Source organism: Pteronotus mesoamericanus, unplaced genomic scaffold (assembly GCF_021234165.1).
Source record: "Pteronotus mesoamericanus isolate MK-2021 breed Mesoamerican mustached bat unplaced genomic scaffold, CSHL_Meso_final scaffold_99, whole genome shotgun sequence".
NCBI classification, from domain to species: domain Eukaryota; kingdom Metazoa; phylum Chordata; class Mammalia; order Chiroptera; family Mormoopidae; genus Pteronotus; species Pteronotus mesoamericanus.
This window is the reverse complement of record NW_026555330.1, coordinates 5034051-5046486: the sequence shown is the minus strand read 5'-3', so window position 1 is coordinate 5046486 and position 12436 is coordinate 5034051. Positions and strand designations below refer to the sequence as shown.

Here is a 12436-nt window from a genome sequence, read left to right as displayed (position 1 = left end):
CTGGCTGCTACTAGGGCTCACTGAAGCCAGCTGTTGCTTGTTTGATAGGATTTAGGAGCCAAGATCAACCATTCTTATGGAAAAGCAGCTTGGGTGGGCCTGTAAGTTGGGTGGGGCAGAGCCTCCGTGGATCTCCAAAGTGAGTCAAACAGTGTTAGCCAGGTTAATGGAGTCTCAGATATGGCACCAGCTTACCGACTCCCTGCGGGGAGGGTTTAGCAAAGGGACAATGGCCTGTGCTTGCCTTGATGCCAGACACTTCAGTTTCTCCCCCTATACCACTGGTGCCTTTCAAGCTGCTACCCCAGTGCTGGAACTCAGAGGGAGTGAGTCTGAGTAGGTGAGTCCGCGTGTGGGTTCCCCAAGAGAAACTGCTTGGGGCTCTAGAATTTTCTTCCACCAACTCAATCAGTGCTGGTTTTTGCAGCCAGAAGTTGTGGGGATTTATTGCCTGGCACTGGAATCCTGGGCTGGGAGGCCTGGTGTGGGTCTGGGACTCCTCGCTCCCAAGATGTCCCTCCCCAATTTTTATCTATGTATGTTTGGGACCAGCCCATTCTTCATCTGCACCCCTCCTACCAGTCTGGATGGATGTGGTTTCTTTAATTCTGTAGTTGTCAGATTTTATTCAGCTCGATTTCTGTTATTCCTGAGTGATGGTTCGATATTTTAGTTGTAATTTTGATGTGGTTGTGCGAAGAGGCGAGCCATGTCTGCCTGTGCCACCATGTTGACTGGAAGTCCAGAAGCTTGGGTTTTCATTTTAGTGGAATGGCACTCTAATAAGAATGCTGAAGGGGAGTGATACGATCTGATACTTTTTTGAAAGCAATAGGTGGAGAATGGGGCTGCAATGAAAGCAGAAATACCAGTTAGAAAGCTCTTGCGGCAGTGAGGGGTAGTGGTGAACTGGACTGGGATTTTTGAAAGAAAGGGGCTACGTGTGGCGCTCAGATCTGATAAAATGTATTAGCATTAGTTCTTTAGCACAAGCATGTACAGGGACAAAGATAAACCTTTTCCTCCGCCAAAGGAGACATGTAGGTATAACCACATATAGACCCACAGATATTATACAGATGCACATATTTGGAGGGAATTAAGAAGGAGAAATGAATGAGTTTATTTATGACATAACTATTTAGAATATTTTATGAATTAATACTATCTCCTATAATAGACATGTTTTATAACTATATACTTAGGAGCAAAAAAAACATGGTTTACTTGCTTTGGAGTCAACACAAGCCTTGCGGTTAGAGGTCACATTTCCTGAGAGACTCCTCACTAAAATATTTCACTTATTAGAGAATACTTTTTAAGTTATTTAAATTATTATATTTTAACCATAACCATTCAGAGATAATAACATTAGTCCTGATCTTTGAATATTTGTGTCTGTGAGGAGAGATCTGTATACGATATAATGGAGAACAGAGCATCCTTGAATTTGGTCTGAATTGCGCCTTTTTAAGTCATAAGTTGCAATATTCTAATCCTTACAGAAGAGCATGGAATTAAGCAATTTTTAGTTGATGAGAGTGCATTCCCTCTCTACCAGGCTTCAAGTAAATATAGACATAATTGAAACCTGCAGCTCCTTTTAGTTAAGATAGGAGTGCAGCCCAGACTGGTGTGGCCCGGTGGGTTGAGTGATGTCCCACAAACCGAAAGGTCTCCAGTTTGATTCCCGGTCATGTGCTTGGGTTGCTGGCCAGGCCCCCGTTTGGTGGCATGCGAGAGGCAATGGATTGATGTTTCACACACATCGATGTTTCTCTCCCACTTTCTCCTTCCCTTCTCATCTTTCTAAAAAATAAATAAAATCTAAAAAAGAAAAAAAAAAAAGGAGGGAGTGAAAAATCCATAGCTGTTATTCCATATTTCACTTCTCATAGACTTTCTGGTTGCACAGACAGTATTAATAGAGATGAATAATTGAATAGTAATGGATTCAGAATTATTTTGGAGTAACATTAAAGAAATTTTCTGATGGATACAATTAGAGGGGTGGAAAAGCTACTATATCCATTTTAAGGATGAGGAAATTTTAAGGATAAGGATGTGATAGTTACTAGGCCTATCACAGCCTAGTAACTAGAAGAGTCAGGATTCCTCCTGACACCAGGCTCCAAAGCCCATATGGGCTTCTTCTATATGGGACATCCTGGGAGATTGGAGGATGGTCAGGCAGAAGCCTATTTCACATTAGGGAATTTTGCCTCTAGGGTTTTGATAGGGTACCTCCTACCCCACCCCAGAGAACTATTTGCTAACCACTTGATGACAGTTCACAGATTTTATCTTTTTTTTTTTTTTTTAATTTTTACAAAGAGGGAAGGGAGGGAGAAAGAGGGAAACATCGATGTGTGAGAGAAACATAGGCTAGTTGCCTTTCACACACCCCCAACAGGGGGCCTGGGCCACAACCCATGCATGTGCCACGACCAGGGATTGAACCAGTGACCTTTCAGATTGCAGGACAATGCTTTGCACACTGTGAATAAACAGTAATTTATTCAACAAGATAGTTTTCAGTACCAATCTCATATCAGGAATTGTGTCAGGTAAGGGATACAGCATTGGGGCCTTCTGAGTTTACAGTAAGTGCAAAATGACTTAGTACAAATAATACTCAATTATGAACTTTCTAGTTCCTGTCCTGATTCATTGCCCTCTACCTTGTGGGTCCCTGTGTGTCTTCCCAGAGCATTTATTTTGGCTTTGGGTTTTGCTGAGAATTCATCAGAGGTTAAGACTTCATTATGAAGTGCAGGTGCCAAAAGCTTGTATAACAGTTGGTCAAAGAAAAAAAGTTACAGAATGGCAAGAGGCATGAGAAATAATCATAATCCAGGGAAAGCGAGAGAAAAGCACTATCACTTAGTTTTGTTCAGTCAAGGCTTGGTATACAAAGAACTTGAGAGTAAGGTGCTTATGTGTAGACCAGGGAGGAAGCAGACATGATGGGGGGAGGGTCTGAGGAGGGGCAAACATGGGTTGTATGAGTATTCAGGCATTTGCTCTTCCCCCAGAATAATCTCTGGGTTGACTCTTGAAAATTAGGAAAATTAGGGGTAAAGTCTCTTGCCCATTATCTTTATTTTCTCCAAGTCTCCATCTTTTTTTTTAATTGGGGTGAAATTCACATAACATACAATCGACCATTTTAAAGTGTGCAATTCAGTGGCATTTAGTGCCTTCATGATGTTGGCAACCACCATGTCTCTCTAGTTTCATCTTCTCTTTCTTTTAATTTACTGGTATTTGACTTTTGTCATTTCATCCAAATTCCTAGTCCACCAAAGCCATCATTTCTGCTGGCGCTCAGTCCCCAAAATGTCCTGTTCCGATGCAAAGAGAAAACAAAGCCTGACAGAATTTAGACTTGAAAGCAGACGAGTCAGATTCCTACCTGCAATCACACTATTCAGCCCAGCAACCAACCCAGCTGTAGTGGCTGATGCTGAGGAAGGCCGGAAGCGTGGAGATAAGGCCTTCTCCAGATACAGAGGAGGGACCTTTGTGATGCTGAGCGCTCACTCACTTGATTATCCTGGGTGGGTTCCTAACGCAGGTGGGTGCTTCACTTCTCAGCTTTGTCTGCACCACACTCACTTCTGCCCTGGGATTAGTTTCTAACCCCTTGGCTCTCTGACAGCCTCGGGCGGCAGACTGACACCCTCTTCCTTCCAAGAGAGTACTTGTCACACCTAAGACCGTGTGTCTCTTGTATATGATAATATAATTGCATATTTATTCTTCTGTTCACAATTGGCTTTAAGAACGTAAGATCGTTACTAAAAACAACACCTCACTGATGGCCCAGCAGTGGTACCATCTTTTTAAGTCCCTGCTCAGTCAACAGCAATATTTCTAGAAGCTTCTGCAGTGACCTGCAGACACAGTTAATTGTTATAGTCCTCAGCATTTTAAATACCACTTTGAAGACCAATATCACAGACTTGTGATAACTGTTCCTAATTGGTCACCTTAATTATATTGTAAGACCCTTGAGCGCAAGGCATATTTTTAATTCTAACTCAGTGCCTAGTACTTATTATACACAGTCAATAAATTCTGCAAGGAAAAAAAGTTTCTATTCTAACCTCCCTCACGCATGCTGGATTCACCCTCGATGGAACCAGTTAAGGGAACAGGACAACTTTTCCTAGCTTATTTTTGGGAACTGAAACAGAGCTGTCAGCATGATTCATTTGTGATCTCCGGGACGTAGTTGAAGTGGACAGTGCAGACCCAAGCGGCTTCCTTGGATACTGAGAGCAGAAGACAGGAATTGACCAGAATAGAGTCTATCACGCAGTTGGACCAAACCATCCTTCCCAGTTTGTGAGTCACCACTCATACTATGAAAAATCCCACATAGAAGCCGCATCACTTCTGTTCCCACTATGTTTCTAAAATTACTGCTACTAAGATCAACAGTGACTTTCTAATTGCTAAATCTGCTGGCCACTCTTCAGTCCTTATTTTCCTTTATTTTTTAGAACATTTGGACACTATAGATCATCCCCATTTTCTAGAAAAATCTCTGCTACATCAGTTAAGACTAATTCAGGTTGTAAATAATAGAAAACTTGTCTAACAGTGTCCTTAAACCACAAGAACATTTGTTTATTTAAAAAGAAGTCCAGAGGTGGGCAATTCCAGTTCACTTAGAAGCTCCATTATATGTTGTCTGCATCTTTGTTTGCCATCATATTTATGATTGCAGAATGGCAATGGTAGCTCCAGACATCGTGTCTCCATTCCTCTGGTGGCTCAAAGGATTTCTCCATGTTCTGCCTCCTATCCTTCACTTCAGACCATCATTCTCATCTGATGTTCCTAGTTGTACAGCTACTGGCTTCTACCTGAATTCTATTTTTCTTCCTGGCCTCTTGAATCCATGGCTTGTTTTGATAATTGTCCTCGCTTTCTGAATCAGTTTCTCTTAAGACACAGCCTTTGGCCAGCTTCTCCTCCTTGGCCTTAGGCACTGCAGCTCCTGAGCAAGTGACCTCTTGCCTGCAACGCTGAATCTAGGCCCTAGAGGGATATCAGACCCCAGATGAGACGTCAGTGCTTCCAGCTGGCAGTGACTACCTTTCCCTCTCTAGCTGCCCTGGCTTGTGGGAGGAAGCAGTTCACACCTCTGCCCGCTTCTCTTCATGTTCCCTGCTTGACCAAACCCTCATTGTAGTTTTCTTTCTTTTTCTTTCCCAATCCTCACCCTAGGATATATTCATTGACTTTTAGAGAGAGAAAGGGGGCAAGGGAGAAAGAAACATGGATATGAAAGCGAAACATTGATCCGTTGTCTCCGACACACACCCCAGCTGGGGATGTAACCCGCAACCTAGGTAGGTGTCTTGACTGGGAATCGAACCCATGGCCATTTTGGTGTACAGGATGATGCTCCAACCAACTGAGCCACCCAGCCAGGGCTAAACCCTCATCATAGTTTTCTAATCAGGTCCTCTCTAGACTTCACCCACTCCAGCCAGCCATCCTCCTCAGTGCCAGTTTTCCCTTTAACGCACAGCTTCCTTCACATCACCTGTCTTATTAAACCTCTAATAGCTCTTCATTGCCTTTCAAAATCTGATTCAACCTGCCTTGCTATCAATAATTCCAGATTCTGCTAATTTTATGCTGAACTATAAGCTCCTTCTGGGTATGGACCATGCCTTTTCTTCTTTGTATCTTTAATTTCTAATATAGTGCCTGGTACACAGAAGATACTCAATAGATATTTGCTGAATGGACCATTGAACTCCAGCTACATTAAACTTTGAAACTTCTTTGGCCATACCATGCTCAAATACCACCTACTCTGAAGGTGTTCCCTGACTCTGTCATTCAAGTGTTATATATGTCTCCATGCATTTTTTTTTCTACATTAGACTGGAAACTCTTTAAGGAAATGAGCTTGCCTTACTCGCCTTGCATCTGATCTAGTGTTGAGAAGAGTGCCTGGTGTAGAGCAGGCCTATAGGCAGTTTGTTGGATAGATGAATGGCAAAATGCTAGATGTGAAGATCTCCACGTAGTGCGGCAGACTGAGGAAATGACCTAAGAATAGTGAAAATAGAGATCAACAAGGATAAATAATTCGGTAGTCAGATGGTAATGCAGGGCTGAACAATTCGAAAAAAGTGTGAGTGTGTGTGTGGAGGGGGTGGAGGGGGGACAGGGTGTTCATCAATCAGGAAAGACTCCCTAGGAGTGAATTTTGAGATGCGTTTGTAAAAGAGGAAAGGGACAGAGCCTGGGCGAGTAGGAGCTGAGAAGCACATCGTGGAGCTGGGTTGAACTGAGGCGTGGTGAGCAACGAATGTGTTTGCTGCCTGCTTTTTGAGCAGGATCCGTTCTACCCCCGAACTCAAGTTCTGCCTTTTCCCTGGCTCACCACACAGGCATGCTCACCCACTATGTTTTGATGTTTCCTAGGTCAGCCCAGTGTAGGACTTTGTGTTCTCTCAGCTTCTGTGAGAATAAGCAAACAGAACTGTCCTGTTTTGCTAACCCTGGTTCTCTAGGGAAATAACTTCCCTGTTCCCAATAAAATAGAACTGCTCCCAGGGGTGCTAAGTCAGGGGAGAAAACCAAAGGTAGTATTAACCACTTTAGCACATCCTCACAAGGATTATCTTTTTGTGTGTGGGGGGAGATGGGAATCCCAAGAGGCCAAGGATGTATGAGTGAGATCTGAGGAAGCTGGCTTGACAGCATGACCTTGGCCATATCTGCGCCCTGTTCTCAAAGAGTCTGCGCAGGTTCTCAGGATGCTGGCCAGCTACTTTCTAGGGCTCAGGTCATTGCAGCCTCCAGCACTTGCGGAATGGAAAAGAGAAACAGGTTATTCTACTGTCTTCCTAAAAATGTCCCCCACTTTAGGAATCAGAACATTTTATACAGTACGAGGTAGACGTGAAGTCCTACAGAAGCTGTTGACCCTAGGAGATGGCATCTATCCTTCTGCTCGGGTAACCTAGTTCTCACGCAGGGTCCTATTTTTTTCTCTTTTTTTTTTCTCCCAGAATGTTGGGTGCCCAACACATTCCGTTTCCTGAATACCCGGCCTTACTATTTCCCGGTGGAGGCAAGAAAATTATAGTCGCTTTCGCTCACTGCATGTTTTGAGGGGCTGGTGCGGGGCACAGCTCTTCGTTCTCACCTCCTAATGCAAACACAGGTTGCCGGGGCGGCAGTGGGGGAGCCCCACGCGCGGCTCTCGGCGTACCCTTACACGGATGTCACTGTTAGAACGCAGATGGCAGCGAAACGTTAAAGCCCAAACGGAGGTCCTTCCCCACCAGCAGAGGGGCTTCCCGGGGAGGCACTGCCTGCTCGCATGCTGCTCAGTTTCTGAAGGTGTCACACTTAGGCCGTGGTGATGTCACACTGGCTGGGCTGACATTTTACCGCCGGACCCCTTGCCACCACCGAGCTCCTTTAGATCACCGCGGGGCGGGTGGGGAGGGGGGCGGGGACCCCCGCGCTCTATCCACGCTGGCTCCCACGGAGGCCCCCATGGAGGCCTACAGGCTCCCACCCGCGCCAGTGCTCTGAGGCTGACCCAACCCGCCGGCTCTCCGCACTTCCGCCTCAGTAGGTGTCATGGCGCGGGGCGGGTGAATAGCTCCTGCTGGGCGGGGCCGGCCTGAAGGGGCGGCCGCTCGGCGTTCATCTCGTCGGGTCTGGCGACAACGGCGGCTGCGGAGTGAGGGGCCCGGCGGTGGCCCGGGACGGCAGCGGGAGGCCGAGGCGGGAGCGCACGGGGCTGAGGCGGCGGCGGCCAGGGGCCGGGCGGCGGAGCGAGAGGGGGGCTGAAGGGGCTCCCCCCGCGGGACGGGCGCGGGGACGGCTCCGGGGGGCGGGGGCCGGGGCCCGGGCCGGCTCGCGCGGGGGGTATGATGACCCGGCGGCGGGGCCCCGGATCTCGTCTCCTCCGCCGCCTCCTCACGGCAGCCCCAGCTCGCGGCTGAGAACCAAACACACCGGCGGTGAGTCGAGGAGGGCGGGAAGGGTCCTGGGCCAGGAGCGACCTCCGATCCGCTCCCCGAGGGGGACCGGGCGGGCTGTGGGCTCCCCAGGACGCCGGCCTGCGGGGTGGGGAGGGGCGGGCGCCTCTCTCGGGAGCCCCCCACTTGGACTGGCCACTGTGTCCCGCGGCCCGGCCGCTTTCGATCGCGGAGGGAATTGTGTCCCCAAGAAAGCCGGCAGGCTTGGGCTCGTTTTCGGGGCAACTCCCCCTGCCTCCTGCTACTTCTTTACTGGGCGTGTTGTTGTCCTCAAATGACAGGGGGCCGCCTGGCGTCTCCTCACCCGCTGGTCTTGTCCCGGCTGTCGTGGCAGGTCCCAGTCGTAAGGCTTGTGTGTGTGTATTTCACAGCTCTGCCGATCGGCGCGGCTGTGGGTCATCTGCGCTGTTTGCGACCGGGAAGCGGAGCCGGAACGGCCGGCGGCGGGGTGGGTGTGGAAGCTTTCCTGTGCTCTCCGCTGATGGTGTTTAATCGTTAGGTTTGCCATTTGTAATGATGGGGAGGTGGCGTGAGGCCAGCCCACCGAATGTGTATCAGTGCGAGCCAGCTCTAGAGGTCTGGCTCAGAGGGAAAGTTTTGCTGTCTGTTGTCACTTTCCCAAAGCTTTCCTTTAAGGGAAAAAAAGGGCGGGGGGTGGGAAGGTGAGGAAACAACCCAAACTCGTGGGTAAGGCCCACGCTGTTCACAGGTCTGCGGGAAAAAGGCCCTTTTCGTGCCTAGCAACGAGACCCGGAGTTCGGTCGCCAGGAGCGCTGGTCTCACCCCCCGTTGGTTGTGACAGTGCGGGAGCCTGGCCTGTGTTTATGCTGGGCGCGCTTTCTTTCCTGTTTAGGTGGGGGAAGGGAGGGGGCTGGAGAAGGGAAAAAACCAGCCCTAAGTCCAGTACCTCTTGCCTCCCCTGAAACCACCGACTCAGCTGTAGATGGACCCCTTCTTTGAGGCAGTCCTAGGTGCTTGCTTTGGGAGTTTTCAGGGGTTGCATCAAAATATTCCTTTGAACTCTAGACTCCTCTGCCCAATCTGTCCTTTATCTTGTTTGTTTCCTAGTAACTCGGATGAAAACAGCAGTGTGGCTTCCTGCTCCTGATGAAGCGGGGTTAAATTAAGTGGCTGATGCCCTCAGCAAAACCTACAATTTTGCTCTTGTTTGTGTAAAGCTATTTTTGATCCTTGGTCTGCAGTTGTTTTTTCTTTTCTTTCTTTTCTTTTCTTTTTTTTTTTTAAAGATTGCAGAGGATGCAAATCATTACCAGCTTTTTTCCACATATAGGTTTGAAGCTTTCTGTAAAACATTAAAAAAATCTACTAGCGAGTCATTTAATCTAATAGTTGTTACTCAGATGGTGATTTTGGATCTTTACGTGTAATTATGTTGGGGTTCTGTGTTACATGGTATGATGCTATGATGAAGGCTATCATTGACTGGAAGATACTGTTCTTGGCTTGAAGGGTATTTTGGTAAAGTACTTGTGGTTGCAGCTGGAGGCAGCCAAGCCAGTAAAGCATCTGATGATTAAAATGGTGAATGAGATCTTGTAAATACATGGCTCTGGTTGGTAGGTAGGACTTTTGCTGATGATATTTTCATGAATAGTTTACCCTGACTTTGAACATTGTAGTTTTATGGATTGTAGAGCAAGTTGATTGATAACTTGGGATTTAAAACCAAACCAGAACTCCTTTCTAAAAGAAAAAAGATAACCTCAAAATTCACAATTCTCAGGAAAATAGAATTCTTTCATTCTGTGGTTTTGTTTTCATAAGCACAGCTCAGTGGTTGTGTTGGTAGAAATCAGTGAGCCAAACCTGCCTTGTAAACTTCTGACACTTGGAACTTTTGCAGCTTATTAGTTATACTATTATAACTGGTCCTTTTGTAATTTGAAGTAATTTATAAACATGAACTTCCTGATCTGCCCTTTTATTTTCATTTTCACAACTGTATAAAGCATCCATTAATTTTTTTTAAAGTTACAATTATTCCTCCCCAGTTTCTTCCCTTATATTTCATGCCATTCTGAATACAAGTCATCAAAATCATTTTTTTCCTTCAAGTAGCACTTCAGCCATCACTGATTTGCTTTTTGATTCCTTCTCTGTTTTGTGTTCCAAATCTCCCAGCTCCCTAAATGCCTTATGTATTTTTGTAGAGCATAATTTGGCACTTAAAGAAATTTACATCCTGTTTTTATATTTTTCTCTTTCTTGTGTGTCATATCACCAAAGCAACATTCTAAGCTCTTGGGGGATTTGGAAACGTAGGTGTGTTTCTCTTGGATTCTTTAAGAGCACCTGGTACCCTGCTTTCCCAGAGAGCTCAGTGAGAAAAACCAGAGGCCTGAATTCTTTGCTAGCCTCTCATTAACGCCATAAAACTTCTCTGGCTTTCTTGGGTCTCCTTTTTCTCATTTTGGAATTAGAGTTTTAAAAAGAGTATTGTATGATCTGTTTTAGCTTTAAAATCCCTGTACTTTTTAGCCAGTGTCTTCTGCAATAAAATGCATTTTTTATTCAGATTTTCGCTGTACTCAACAGTTTTCCATTTTTCTGCATCCCTTCACACACTGGCAGAAGTTGTCTCATTTATCTGAAAGAGTTCCTTCCACCTTCCACCTGCCAGATGGTTGTTACCTTGTTTTGGTCCTGTTTTTGTTAGAACTTTGCTGGATAGTCTGAGCAGGGTCCTCTTTTAGTGTCTGTTTCAGATTGAGCTTTGTTTTAATTTGACATTCTCCTTATTCTCTACAGATCTGTAGACTGTCCTGTGTACAAACTAAGATAGTACCTTTTTACCAAACAAAAAAAAAGCACCTACTTTCTTTTTTGTTCTGTTACTATGGTTCATCCTTCCAAATCTAAGAGAGCTATTGAAATTTAGGAAACAATATCCTGTCTGGAAGGAAGCACCCCTGAAACAGTTTACCAGGATATTACAAAATTGGTTCAAATGACTGGAAATTACATAGAATTGCAGCGTTACTCCTGTGTCAGCGACCACCACCTTTTTCACACTCTATTTTTGAATACCAGTTAGGGAACTTGCTCGTTTCACATGGTTCCATATGAAGGAAACGGTACAGGGAAGGGGGTGAAGCTTTGATTCAAATAGTGTCCTTAGGGTTTCAAGGTTATTTTTCCTTCTGTTTTACTATACCTAGAAAACCAATTACTATATCTATATCTAGATATCTATATCTATCTATCTATCTATAAATGTGTATATATATGAAATTTTTCTTGTAGACAAGAGACTATTATTTCTGTTGTATTGTGTGAATATTTCTCTAATTTAGCGAAAAACTCTGAGATCCCCTTAACGTTTACATACATAGGGAGGAGGAATGTGGTCTCTGTAGAGCCACTCATTCTAGCAGACATTTGACACTTACCATATGCCAACCATAGTGATAGATGCTGGTGATTAAAAAAAAAGGGAGGGGCGCTAAACAGCCTTCATGATACTAGCAGTTTAGAAGTCAACTTTTAAATCAATCATTACAAATAGTCCTACTTAGAATAAAATCCAGAGTGGCCCTGTCCACTAGCTCCTGTCCGCTTCTTTGGGTCCTGTTTCTGTTACTCTCTCCCTTGTTCCATTCCATCCATTTTGATTCCTTTTTCAAATAGGCTAGAACAGTGCCAGGCAGACAGACATGCTTGTTAAATGAAGAGGTGAAATACATAAGCCCGAGGATAGTATGAGGCAGTAGGGCGCGCTGTGGGAGCCTTCACTGGCAAGCCTAGCCTAGTATGAAGAGCTCCGGGGAAGGCTTTCCTGAGAATGTTTGTCAGCATAAGGCTGTCTGAACAAGATGCTAGCTGAAGGAAGTTTTTCTCTCGTGTAACCACCTGGATGTTCCAGGTTGAAGGGATCGTGCCTGGTGGGCAAGCGGCTCTGCTCTCCATGACTGCCCAGGGACCCATGTTCTTCCTGTCCTGTTGCTCCACCATCCCTTGGGCCCTGTTTCACCACGGAAGCCGCGTCTTCATGTGTTCTGCCGGTGGGGTGGAAAGGGAAAGGAGCACCAGCCGCACCCACACACTGCTTCCCATCGGAGAGAGGGACCGGGAACTGTGGTCTAGTCTGGGATGAAGAAGAGAGTAGATTTTGATGCCAACGAGCAGTCTGTGGTGCCACACTGAGAAGTCAGCTGCAGGCAGACACCGAAAGGATGAGCAGAAGTTAGCAAAAGAGGCGGCTGAGGGGACGGTGAAGTCCAGTGAGGGAAGAGGGTGGGAGAAGGCAAGACCTAGCCTACGCTCATAAGGAAACTGAATACTTCTGGGGGAGAGAGCGCCCCGGGGAAAGGCTGAATGAGAGGAGGCTACAGAGCCGATCAGGGGCCAGATCTTACAAGGCCTGCAGATGCAAACCAGAGGCTTTGGGC

General features: G+C 46.1%; 1 protein-coding gene across 4 annotated transcripts in view; it reads left to right on the top strand.

Moving 5' to 3' along the window:
• Positions 1–7770: 7770 nt before the first annotated feature.
• HIPK1 (homeodomain interacting protein kinase 1) overlaps positions 7771–12436 on the top strand; it is a 49672-nt gene continuing 45006 nt past the window's right edge. For 2 of the 4 annotated variants that reach the window (XM_054564894.1, XM_054564893.1), the window contains exon 1: positions 7771–8009. The gene's annotated coding sequence lies outside the window, so the exon portion shown is untranslated. The remainder of the gene's footprint in view (positions 8010–12436) is intronic. The other 2 variants (XM_054564895.1, XM_054564896.1) reach the window with 2 other exon arrangements.